At 42.0% G+C, this 13,377-nt stretch overlaps 1 protein-coding gene across 1 annotated transcript in view; it reads right to left on the bottom strand.

The window, feature by feature from the left end:
- Positions 1-13,377, bottom strand: part of AMOT (angiomotin) — a 77,870-nt gene that overhangs the window by 44,233 nt on the left and 20,260 nt on the right. The gene's annotated exons all lie outside the window — the stretch shown is intronic.

Here is a 13,377-nt window from a genome sequence, read left to right as displayed (position 1 = left end):
GCTTGTCAAACCTTCATGCATTCCCCATTCTTCCCAAACCCAATAGTTTTGGTCCCTTTAAGGTGAGGCAATCCCACTGCTCAACAATGCCAACTGCTGCGGCTTGATCATGATTTTTGTCTTGAGATCAAATGCCTCATTTGTGTGTCTGAGTAAAACATGAAGAATCATCTCCCTTCCTGCACCCCGCACACCCTCCCCGTGATTTTTAGATCCAGTTATTCCCTTTGGGGTGTGGGGAGCAGGAATGAAAGCTGCAGTGCTGAAAATGATGCTCGGGGCAGATGGACCTCTCAGTGGTACTGCATATGTATGTAAATACAGACTATATAATGTCTCCAATGGATATAACAACTTTTGTCACAGGAACTCAAAGCATTTCATACATAAATGAACTAAGACTCGGGAGGTCTCTGTGAAGCAAGCAGGAGAGCATTATCTCTATTCTACAGACCTGAGAAAATGAGGAACACTTGCTATAGGCTCCACAGAAGTATAGGACAACCTAGACATAACTCCCAAACCTCTTCTTATACCCCTGTATTATTTTTTCCCTTCTAGGAGGGAAATCATGACAGAGATATACAATATTTCAAATAATTTTGAAATGAGAGGATAATAAAAAGATCAAAAATCATACATTATGATAAATCAATACATGGTGTGGGTGTCACCACATTTGTATTCAGAGCCTGTATGTATTTTAAGAGCAGACAATTATACACAAAGTAAAACAAAGCAAGGAGAATGGGAAAAGTGCAATTCCTGGAATGCTGCAAAAAATAAATGTACAGATGCCGTGAAAAAATCCTGACATGGATACTTTGTGTCCATCCTATTATGTTCACACCCAACAAAAAATTTACTAGATCTGTAAGTTAAATACTCTGGAGTGTCTGTAGCAATTTCAAGGCACAGGAACAATATCTAACTGTGGAACAAAGCTGTGTTGTGCAGTACAGTACAGCACTTGCAAGATGGTGGCTAGGAACAAACACCTAATGTCAAATTCTTAACTAGTGACTTAGTTTGGGAAGGGTATATTGAAAACAGCTGCCAACAAATATGCAGCAAGAGATCCTTTAAACCAGGCATTAAGATAGCAGATAACAAGGGCCATTTCTAGCCTCTTTTTCAGTATTGCACAACCTAAGTTCAAGGATTCTTAGTCCCATTTATACCAATATCATCATCTAATCTTTTTTTTTTTTTTTTAAACAAAGCTGCCCTAAGCAACCTTTTTTATGAGAGTGTAAAAAGGCTTTTATCCTGTAATATGATGCTGCTTTCCACCCAACTATTCCTTTTTGTCTTTACTGGCCACATGTAGTTTTTGTTTGTTTTAATAGGAAGATACAATCCACTTTGAAGGAAAAGTCCACAGATCTTGCTTCCCAATTTAAAAGATTTTTCTCAACAGAGCATTTCAATTTGTGTGCATCTAACTCCCTCCTATTAGGCAGGAAATGGTATAAAGTTCTGTGCAGTCATTTCACACACAGACACACATGCTTTTACATCAAGACTATGCAAGCTTCTTGCACTGGCCCAGTGGAACAAGCAAGGTCACGCTGAAATCCAGAAGATTACCAGCTTTGATTAAGGACCGCTCAACTATTCCCTCAGTACTTTGGGACCAATTTGCAAACCATACCTGAAAATCTGGAACAGAAGATGAAGCCAGTCACACTATGGGGAGATCTCTGGCCAGTGTTCACTCTAAACTCTAGCTATTAGCCATGTGATAAGCCCACTTCGTTAGCTCCACCTTATCCACTTTTATTATTGCCAAACAAAACCTTGTGCAACTGCTGCAACAAGATTTCTGGATTCTGTTCTTGTGAGTCAGCTAGAAATGTTATGGCAGATCCATTTAGCTGAATATTTTAGACAATCAAACATTCAAATAACTGAAACGGTACTGCAGCCCAGGTGGTGTTTATTTTAGATTCTACCTTCTATTTATTCTGGTCTCTCTCATCGTGTCAAAGATTTTTGCATCAAAACTACCTGAAGCACCCTGAAAACACTGTCAAGGTGGAACTGGCAGTTTTGTCAGCTGGTATCTGAGGAGGCTGGAGCATAACATTTCCTAACTTATGCTATAAAGTAGTTTGTGCTGACACTTTTAAACGGGTATCTACAGGCACCGGGCTTAACCCATTAAATTTCAAGGGACATTTCACATTTATTTTTCAGTCTGCCAAACTCTGCAAGACAATGCTGGTTTCCACGTGGTTCATGCTTTCTCCACAAAGGTCAGAAACACGGGTTATAAAATGAACATTTCAATTCCAGAGCACAATTCTGTTGCGAGGAGCCAGAATTGTGAATTCTGCGGGTTGAATCTATGCTGGCTGTTTTTAGCAGGCTTCTCACCGTGTGTTTCTAGCACCCATGAAAGCATTGTTCTATGAACATTAACATTTCTCCATGCTGTGGCCTTTCTTCGTGGTATTTAGTAGCGGAAGAATCACTATGAGTCCTATTGGGTCACTGAAGACAAGACTCACGTTTGCATGTCATTTTGTAGACATGTAAAAGCAGAGGCGCCTACTTTAAATGCCCTATAGTTATGCCATAAGACACTTGTCACTCACCCAGTCAAATTGCCAGAGATTTAATGAAGAATTTTAAATGGTTACATGGCTCAGCTGTCAGAACAAAGCCCCATGTTTCATGCATCACACGCATCATCTTGAATTAAAAAAATAAGCAAGCTTAGACAAGTAAAATGCTCACCACTCTTGATAAGTCACTTTAATACTATAACTAAATTAAGTTGCATGGAGCAATAATGGCCTCACAGGTGAAGGAAAGCATCTCTCTTCTGCTTACGAAATTAAGTGGAATGTAAGATTCCCTGTAAATGCTGCCTGTACATACTTGCCCTGAATTACCGTTTGGCCAAGAAGCTAATTAACTAATGCATCAGATGAGATGAGAACAGGTTCACCTCTTCAGAAGGGCTGACATTCACTTAAGCACATGCAATTGTAATGCTCAATACAAAATCATCCATTCAAATAAAAATTACAATCCAAAGACTTTATGGGCTTGAGCTCATAAGCAAAATACTTTCAGCCTCTTCAAAGGGTGGGATTCACAAGTGGCCTAAAGGCTTTTCTGGCCGATACCATATTCTGCTTTGCTGAAGATACGGTCTTGCTGGCTCTGGCTGGCTGCAGAGGAATAGTGCGGAGATGCTCAGTGAGAAAGTGACAGTCTTGAACTGCAGCAGAAATTAAGCGATATCTCAAGAAGTATTTGGATACTGTGATAAAGGGGTGAAGGCATACAACAAGAGCGAGGTAACAGCACAGCTAACAGCTTGCATTCCAAGTCACCTACCAGTAAAAAGACAAGCTTCCCAGTTTGCCACATAGATGAGACAAGGGGAGGTAGGATAAAGTCCATGTGCGTATGTACATACTTTGAAGAGCCTAGAAATGTCAAGTTCCTAAGACAAGGACCATGAAGTTATGTAATGAATAATGCAGGTTATAACTAAACACTCTTAACTATATTTTAGCCCTTTCCAAAAAGATAAAACACTGTTGTAAGGGTTACCCTTATGAATAAAAGTTTACTCCAGTGAAAAACCTCAGGGCTATGCACCCACAATCCCCAGAAATCTGGTATTCTTTTAGTGAGCAAAACTTCCCCCAAATGGATGTCAGGTTTGAAAACCAAAAGGTACATACCATCAGCGCACATGTATTGCCTAAGTTCACGCACTGTCCTAGCTCCAATTCAACCTTCCCTTTCCCAGCTGCCTGCGTCTGCTGACTGTCTCAAATGATCTTGCAGGTGTGGCACCCAGCAGGTGCATGAAGTGATGTCAGCATTACTCATTTTCATACCAGAGGGACAAAGTCACTGCACAAAAGAGAAAAACTTCCTCCTTTCAACTAAAAACAAAGAACAATGCCATCCAGAGTAGTCCAAGTATTATACATGCTCTTAACATTAGATCATCAGGCACTACCGCAATTGGCTTCAGCACCCTAGGTAGACTGATAATCATTCAGATGACTGACTAGACAAATCTAGAGTCCAGTTTCAGCAAGAATCAGTTCATCGGATCAGTGATCAGCTTACTGGAAGTGGGTCACAAGGCCATAAAGGCTCAGCAGGTTTAGCTGAGAGTTGAGAAAACCCAACTTGTACCAGCCTAGGAAAGAGGAGTCACAGCATCAAAGAGAGTAAAAGCCTCCTGAGTAACACAGCTGAGGACGAAGTGAAAACACCTTCCCTGTTCTCACTTTGCATTCTTCAGTACCAATTTCCTTACTGGAAGGACACTGGCAAGTAACTTTAGCCCAACATAAGTTAGATTTTACAGTTTAAGAAAAAAAAAAAAAGGAAGCAGGAAACGTCCACAAATCTACATGTCAGTTGAAATGTTTTGTGAATCTGAGTTGCAGTATTTCAGGAGAGAACTGCTACAGGATTTAAACGTTCCCTAGAAGTGTAGGAAAGCCAGACTCAATAGTACTGCTGGGAAGGGTCAAGGGCATTATTCCTGTCATCCTGGTCAAATCGCCTGACATCCTGGTCAAACTGCAAGACCTGCTCATTTAAAGTAATCCTGCTTTCTCCACTGCATGCGACAGTCTTTTGTTCACGTTCCAAACTGCTAGTGTGGCTGGGATCTGTTACACGGCTACTACAGTGTGCAGAGGAGCCTACAGTTTAAGCAGCAGACACAGTCATTTCTGCCCATGCACTGTGGTTCCACCAAAGTTAATGGAGTTTTGTCTAGGGACTGGATTTCACTTTAAAGTGTTGACACAGTACAACTAGATCAACCCTGCATGGATTTAGTTATACTGGTGCAAGTTTTTGAATATAGAACCAGGCTTGCATCACATTAAGTCACAGGTAAATCTGGTCCCCGATGCATGCTAAGCCAAATCCACCCACCTTGAACATCACTGGCTTTTTTGTAACTATCTTCACTAGGTTATTCAGAGGAACTTTGTGAATTATTGTCAAACCCAAACCGCACTTTTAATTCAACATTTTAGCTTGCGCGTTCAGAGCACTCTACTCCTTGAACTCAGGCTGTGCTCCGTTTCTGTCGTCAGGAGCCCCGTCCCACAAGTATCCCAAGCATGCAGCAGCATCATTTTTGCTGCATTGTGTGGTTTCTTCATTCCTTTGCTGATTTAGTCCAGACCTCTCCTCAAGGCCCTCAGATAATGAAAACCATGTGAAGTTAAACTGCAGTCTTCAAACGCATGAACCAGTTTCATCTGCATTATCAAGAGGGAACAAAATGCTTACGGCAGATCATTCGGCCCTACCAATCGGATCAAAACGTTAAATTGTTTAAGAAGAAAACATCAGAATCAGCTTCTACATTTAAAAAAAAACAAAACAAACATCAACCCCAAAAGCTTAAAACACAGAGACAATCAGCATATGTTCCCCAGGCAGACTGTTATTCTTGTGTAGTTTTTCCTGATACTTAACTCTGAAAGTTGCAATGGACCTAACTTAACATAAACTGGCAGAGGAAAGGGAAGAAAACTACTAAATCCTAATGTGACCACAGAATTCCCTGCTTTTCCCAATATGTCACAGCATTAAGTTTGCTTACATCCTGATTTTAGCAGCCCTTGTACCTACTGAAAAGCTCCCTGTTCTACAAATAATTCTGCTGGAACTGATCATGCCTAGAATTACGGGATTCATTATTGGGAGGAAGGTTTTGGAATCCGGATCTTAATTTTAGAGAGAGCTATTTTTAGAAAGAAACTGAGCAAATACATTTTTGACCAACTAATGGGTAAATGCTGACAACTTCTAAATGATTCATCATCATAATGGACTGTAAATGGACCTTTCTGAGAGACTACGTACAACTCAATGAGTGGGACTGCTCTACTATGGTAGCACAGGGACAGCCCTAGGTCACCAACAAGCCCATTTTGTCATACCAATGTGCATCCTCTGTTCAAATGATGATCTGTAAGGCTGATCTTAGAAAAAAAAAAAAAGAAAAGAAAAAAAACCTATTCCAGATCTCCAGGTATAGCTCTGGGACCTGCTAAGAGCCAAAGGACTTTGTTTACTAGTAGGATTTTCCACTATAGCAAATTTATCTGCCTGCATTACTCCATATGCCTGTGCATCATCCTGTTTTTGTGCTAATGAGTGTCATGAGCTTAGTGTTCAAGTGTCAGGCAGATGACTTTGGTCAAGGAGCCAGGAATTCACAGGTGCGCGCACACACACATTGCACTTGTGTAAGTAGACCAAGTTTTTAATCATTGTAAATCCTTTCATATCTGATTTCTAGTTTGAACCAGTAACTTAGTCCTTATCTACATGGAGATGCTACCTCAAGCTGATTTTTCACTCAGAGATACAGTAACTGAATTATAATAGAAACAACGGCATCTGCACCTCTGTTGTTCTGCTTTAAAGTCGTGTATTAGCGTTAAGCACTGAATCCACGCAACTCTGTGCTTGGTACAAATTAGCTACTCGGCATTCTGCGCAGACATCCCATGGGGCAACATGCTGTCATGCAGCTCTATGATCTCTGACTTTTCTCCCAGTACGTTACGGGCTGCCTACTAAAAACTATCATGATTTCTGGTACTTCTGTGATTCCTCTCCTGCTAGCGCGTTAATTTTGTCAGCGCCATTTCCATGCTCCTGTCCGGCTGCAGGCTGAGCATGGCCTTCATGGCAATTATTTGTACAAACAGGATGAAACACAGGCCTTTGAAGTCAAGGCAGCAGATGGGTTGGGCTTTGTGATTTTGGTAAGGCAGTTGATGCCACTGAGATATGGCTAATGGAGAAGGAGGAGCAGGAGGATGTAATCAAACAGGTCCTTCAGCAAGGCATTTATCTGGGCACCTCTGCTGAGTAAAGCACCACTTCTGGGCTTGGTCAGGCAGTAGTGACTTGAAGGGAGAGAAATTAGTCAGCACTGGGATGACCAGGAGTGATGGCTGAACATCAGGATATCAAAGGCCACCAGAGCTGCAGATGCAAAACAACAGCCCAAGAGCTCCTGTCATTGTGGAAAAGCTTCCCTCACCATCTGGAAGTTCAGCACTCTACTTGTTACCAGTTGGGAGCTAACTGGTTTGGTGTTGGTAGATCCACTGTCAGGGCTTTTGCAGTGGAGGTTTTGTTGTTGTCCCATGACATAATGCTCAGCATTGCATAGAAACTTTGCATGAATGGGGTTCTTCACCTGCATAGAGCCTGTGATTGTGTATGTGAACTTATTTGCCCTTCACACCAGGGCTAAGATTTCATTTCTCCATAGTGCAACAAGGCCTGGCGGATTGCCATAGAGGATTCACCATTAATTTGAAATAGCCTGCAAAGGTCCATGGTGGCAGGGCATTTGAGCCTATCTGCTAGCATGAGAAAAGGGAAAGCTTAGGATGAAAGTCTGGAAAGGATCTCCTTGGGTTATCAAGTCCAGGCCCTGGCTGTCACAAGCAACCACATCATACAACTCATTTCCACAAACTTATCACCCAGACCGCCACAGATATAAATGGAGTGGTGATTCAGCTTATTATCTGCTTTCCTGGATTATCAAGTTTTTTTTACTTGGGGACCAGGACACAAGAAAGAGGTTTTTAACTTTATGCTGAGAAGCTGTAGCCCATTAAAAGAGTGTACTTTAGCAGACACAACAGTAAGCAGCAACGTCTTGTGGAAAGGTGGGATGTTTCTCAGTATTACCGACCACACAAAACACGTGAGCCTGATGTATTCTGCACACTGAGAGCAGGAAGAGATCCTAGGAAACTGGTGGCAGGAGAAGGCAGAAAGAGATTTTCTGAACATTATGGGCAGCAGGAAAAGGGGGCCTCTGCAAAAATGCCCTGAGTGGTCACAAAGACAGGCTGAGATGTGCTCCTACCATGAGAGCTATGCATACTGGGCTCTGGGTTCCTGCTACGAGGGTTAGTTTTGGGCATAGAATATAATAAAAGAAATGTGTTTAGTTCTACTAGGAATGTGCAACAAGTGGGAACTGATGTTGTCACTGATGGGTTAAGAGGCATCAAAATGAACGTTCAATTTAAAAAAGCCATAGTGAATTGTTCCCTGAATAACAACAAAAACAATTAAACAAGTCCATGGTACAAACTTATGATCAAAGACTTGTGACCTGAGGTATGGCTACACAAAGGCATGCATGCTCACAAACTCCTGTAGGTGATGCAGGCAAAAGGGATCTTCTCATCCCAAGGTCTTGGTTTTACATTGTAATCATATCATATGCATGTTCCATTGTTACAGGGGAAATAACTAAGTATTAATATGATTTTCACATATTTTGCTTTAAAATGTAGTTGAATGATTTGGATTCTATGGCACTCTTTGGTGCTCTGGGGGTTTTCTTTAATAGAAGCTTGCTATTTGTCATATAAATTAAACAAGTCTCCCTGGGACCTTAAAAGTAATGGGGATAAAGGTATGAATGGCAGAACTTATCCCTGAGCATCCTCTGCAGAAAAGCAAGCTGAGGACAGAGTGGTGTGTCAGGAAAACGCACGAGGATTTGGCTGTTCCAAGCATGGAGACAGCACTTGCATTTTCCACATCAAATCTATGACACAACCTGTCAGGCACAAGAACGAGACCTGTCAGCCACTTGTCACGGGTAGCCAAAATAAAATTAGGTAGGCTGTTTAGCATCAACTTTCCCCCATAAATCACTGAGCGAGATTCCAGCACAAGTACCTCATTCACTTAGTCAGCATAGCAAATACTCATCACAATATTAATATGATATTTTAAAACAAACTTTGGATAACTCTATATTGCATGCTGCTTGCAAAAGGTGTATTGTTAGTTTCTATTTTTTTTTTAATGTCACTCATCAACTCTAGCAGAGCAAAGCCATAAATCCACTCTTCATTCACTGATTTTTCAACTGTGTGCTTTACACTGAATGGCTATTTATTTACTCATTTCTATGATAATATCTGGATATGTTATTTTGAAAACATGCCTGGTTGTTTAAACACAAATTACATTGCCTTTGCAAAATTCCACTCAGGGGGTTTAACAGCAAGGAAGAGATCAACTACACTATATATTTGAAAGATAATTGACTTTATGTTCCTCACTGTTTTATTACTTACTGCTAGGTTAGTTTGAGAAATTTTTGCCTGAGCTCCTAAAATTTAATCTACAATTTAACAGAGCAGACTTTATAAGCAAATTATAGGAATATTGTTTTTTTATCATGTCTCCTACTATACTTAATTGTATTCATATAGACAAATTGCCAATCAGTAAATTAGAGGTATGCAAAGAATGAGTCAAATTATTTTGCAAAAAAACAAAAAAAATCCCAAACAAACTCAAAGACTTCCTCATGGTACATGGCCTGTAGGTTTGTGTGTAGGAGTCTGCGATCCAAAACAGCTTCAGGACTCCCTCTCTGGACTAAGAAAGCTTACAAATGAGTGCATCATGTGGTCAATCTAAATTCAGAGGAAACTCAATTGCCTGTTCTCTCATAAAGACAACAATCTAAATATAGTTTTCAGCTGATTAAATTAATATGGAAGGAAAATAATAATTTAGTGCCCAGTGCAAAATGTTAACCTCCAATATGAAGGAGTTAAACCCCAGCGATGCCCTCTGGAGTACAGAACAGGAAAGAGAGATAAATGCAAGTCCACCCAAGTAAACAACCCTGAGTTAGACAAAACAAGCAAAAAAATAAATAAAATTCCTGGAAACAGAAAATTGTCCCGCTTATTGTGGACTGGATTCAATGCAATGGACTGAATCTCAGTTCCTCCGCTGACTGGTGCTTTATACCGACAGCTACAGGCAATTTGGATCACTTGTACAAAGGACCAAGACGGCCAAATCCTCACTGTATTCCAGTTGGATGGAACAAGAGGGGGAGCCTTCAACCTCATTGCCAGTCAACGGAGAATGGCTGTTCTCACACTATTGCAAACACTTGGTCTCCATGGAAGGGGGATACCTAGCAGCAAACATTGGCAACAGAGGACATTCCACTCCCACTACATTGCCCACAATGACAGGGGGAAAAAATCTTTAAGGCTTTTTTTTCCTTTTAGAAAACCTTCTGGGAGATTTTCCCCAACCAAAAAAAATCTGCCCCTAGCACCAAAAAGTTGTGAAAATAGGGATACATGTTTAACAGTGGGGAGGGGGGCAGAGGGAGAGAAGGGAAGAAAGCATCCTGTTTCAATTTTAGAAGTATTATGGGAAGAGGGAACATCATCCAGGGGTGGGGAACATTTACCAGTCCAAGAACAAGGACATGATTTCCCTTTATAATTTAAAACATGGCCTAAGCCATACAACATTCAGCTCTGGATCCAAAATCCATATGTTTACAGGTGATAAACCACTGGGCTTTTAGGTCAGGCCAAGTTCTAAACAAAATCTTATTGGCATTTAGAAACAGTTGTACTTTCAGTGGGATAAAAATCAAGAGCCCTTTTAAAAAGCCATCAACAAAAGCGAATGAAGAAATGAGAGTGAGTGGCTTGCCCCTAAAGAGGTTTTCAAAGATGGGTTCATTCAGATAAACGCTATTTTCATATTAGTGTGGAAGAGGTAATTTCTCATTTGGACTATCCTTTACAGTTAATAATCTGAAATAAGGAAGCACTGCTATACTTTTGATATATTGGTGTTCTGAATCACTGTCAAATACCTGGCATCATGTAGAAAAAAAAACAAATCCGTCCCTGACAGGAAATCTGGAGGTTTACTTAATTGTCGTGTACTGCAGAAGAGCCTTGTTTGTGGACCAGAAGAATCTAATTGTGAGAGGCGCTGTACATGGACTAGTGTATCCCTATGTGTGAAGTTTACCCCCACCGACAAACTCATCATTTCCTGCCATGTTTGGCAGCAAAAAAAGAACACAAAAAAGCGAATTTGCAAAAATCACGTGTTTCACTGACATCATTTGGAAAGCATGGCACCAAATTGCTGCCATCCTGTTATCACATGCCATATGAAGACAGCTGGTTTAAAAGGGGGAGAAGTGAGGAAACAGAGAAAACCAATGTTAAATTCCCTGTATGTCTATTCTGAGAGTCTTGGGATTGCTTTATAAACTTGTGCTAATCAGGATACATCTAAAAGTGCAAGCCTTCATTTACAAACATAGATTTTATTTATCCCAGACAGATCCCTACCAGATGGCAATGTCTGCACACACTGTTAAGCCCAACTTGAAGAGCCCAGGCATTATGAATCATTTTGCATTTAAAAAACAAAACAAAACTTTAATTCCTGTCGGCTATTATTACGAGTGCCGTATATTCCATCATAACTCTAACGGAACTTGACAAAAGTGCCTCAAAGTGTTTCCCTGTAACTCCCTTGAATGTAAAGAAGTTAAAAAATTTAAAATAATCTCTAAAGACACCCTGGTCATATAACATCATTTGGGGAGGGGGCAGAGATAAAAGGACTTACCCACCCTTTCCATAGGAATCTCGCATCATACCCTCTCCAGGCACTCAGTCTAGTAACCTATGAAATGTGATTTCTTGAACTTAACCCTCAAGTACGTACAAATCGCCTGCCCTCACGCTGTTGAGAACCCAGGTATTCAAATCACAGGTAAGGGATGGCCTACTGACCTCGCTGTGGCATTCAGCACTAGAGTATACACCATACACTCAATTCACAGCTGCTTGATCGTCAGGTTGGCAAAGGCCAAAATAATCTTTGCTCCATTTCCATGAGCAGAAGAGAACCAATGATGTCAGATGCCACCTTGGAAGTGCAGAAGTAGCATAAAAGTTGTGCCCTGGGACCTGATTCAGCACCCTGCCAATGGAGAGACCATCTTTGTCACCCCCAATTTTGTCTGGAGACTGAGGCAGCGGCCACCCTATAAATTCACAACCAGATTCACAATCATTGCATTCTGCTTCCCTGATGAGCGGTGCTGGGGATACAGCAGTGCTACCTGCAGACATTTTTCAGGATGAAGACAAGTTCTTGAATTGGGGCATCAGTCCCCTGGAGGATAACGAATTAAGAGGCTCAGGAAGGTTTCTAGTTATAGTTCTGCACTTCATGAGTGTTATTATGATTCTCAAGTGAAAAGAAAATTAGTAAATTTTATGGAAAAGTCATTTGTGACCCATTCAAAAACCATCCGGCCCAGGTAACCCAGAAAGTCTACGCCTGGGACAAAATTCCCAGTTGTCTCCTACTGCAGAAAGGGCAGCCAAACAGAAATATCAAGGTCTGCAGATCTCAGGAGATCCACTGGTTTGAAGGATACTGCCTCATCACCCCATTCCCTGGGAGGTGAACAGGAAATCTCTCCCACTTCCCTTTTGGCCTCCTCTCGAAAGCAAAGGAAGATGAGCAGGAAATGTAGCAAACTCAAACATGGCATTTCCTGCATTTACTATAGCAAAACCCAGCGGAAAGGAGAAGGCTGCAGAAGCAACCAGGTCTGCTTTAAGGGGATGGTACGCCTTTCAATACAGAACCGTGATGCTGCATGGAGAGGAGCAGTCCCTGCACCCTCCGGATGCAGCATCGCACAGCTCTCGCTGACACACAAGCCTGGCAGCTCTCACACTGGACACGAAAGGCAGAGCAGGGGGAGATCAAGTGACAAGCCCACAAGACTAACAGCACACCTGGACCACAATGTACCTGCAAGATGGCTGGACACTAATACACGGGAGAGAAGCGAGCCACAAAACATATAGTTGCCCTGCTTTGGGCACAGGGTTTCATCCAGATGGTCATGCTGTATTGTCACTCCTAGGTACAATAAAAACTTCCTGCAATCATTAACTTCATTTAGGCTGTGTACGGCCCCACGCATATCAAAAGTGCCTGACAGTTAAATATCCTGTTATAGACAGGCCCACGCCTGACTTCTTGGGCATCGGTGACCGACCTTTTACATCGAAGAACTGACAGTAAAAACACTTCTGTCAATGTATAACTATTGTCAGCGCAGTGACGAGAAATCTAGTGAAAGCCCAGATGATCCCCGCGCACGCACGAACCCACTCTCCCGCCTGCCGGCGAACAAGAGAGGGCTAAGAGGGGATTGAATAGCAGCCTTCAGCTCCCCGAAGGAGGGCTCCAGAGAAGATGGAGCTGCTCTCCGGTGACACAACAAGGAGCAACAAAGTTGCAGCAACGGGAAGTCTAGACTGGAGAGGAAAAACTTTCTCCCTCGGGGGGTGGTGAAGCCCTGCAACAGGGCACCCAGAGCGGTGGTCCTAGACAAAGCCTCGGCGGGGATGACCTAGTCGCGGGCTGCGCCCACCCTCCGAAGCAGAAGCAATCCCGCTGGATGTCCCCCTCAGACCTCCCCCAGGGCCGGCACGGCAGGGGGAGCCTGCC

Source organism: Crocodylus porosus, unplaced genomic scaffold (genome assembly GCF_001723895.1).
Source record: "Crocodylus porosus isolate Cpor-Errol unplaced genomic scaffold, CroPor_comp1, whole genome shotgun sequence".
NCBI classification, from domain to species: Eukaryota; Metazoa; Chordata; order Crocodylia; family Crocodylidae; genus Crocodylus; species Crocodylus porosus.
The sequence above is the reverse complement of the archived record's forward strand: the minus strand, read 5'-3'. Positions and strand labels throughout refer to the sequence as shown.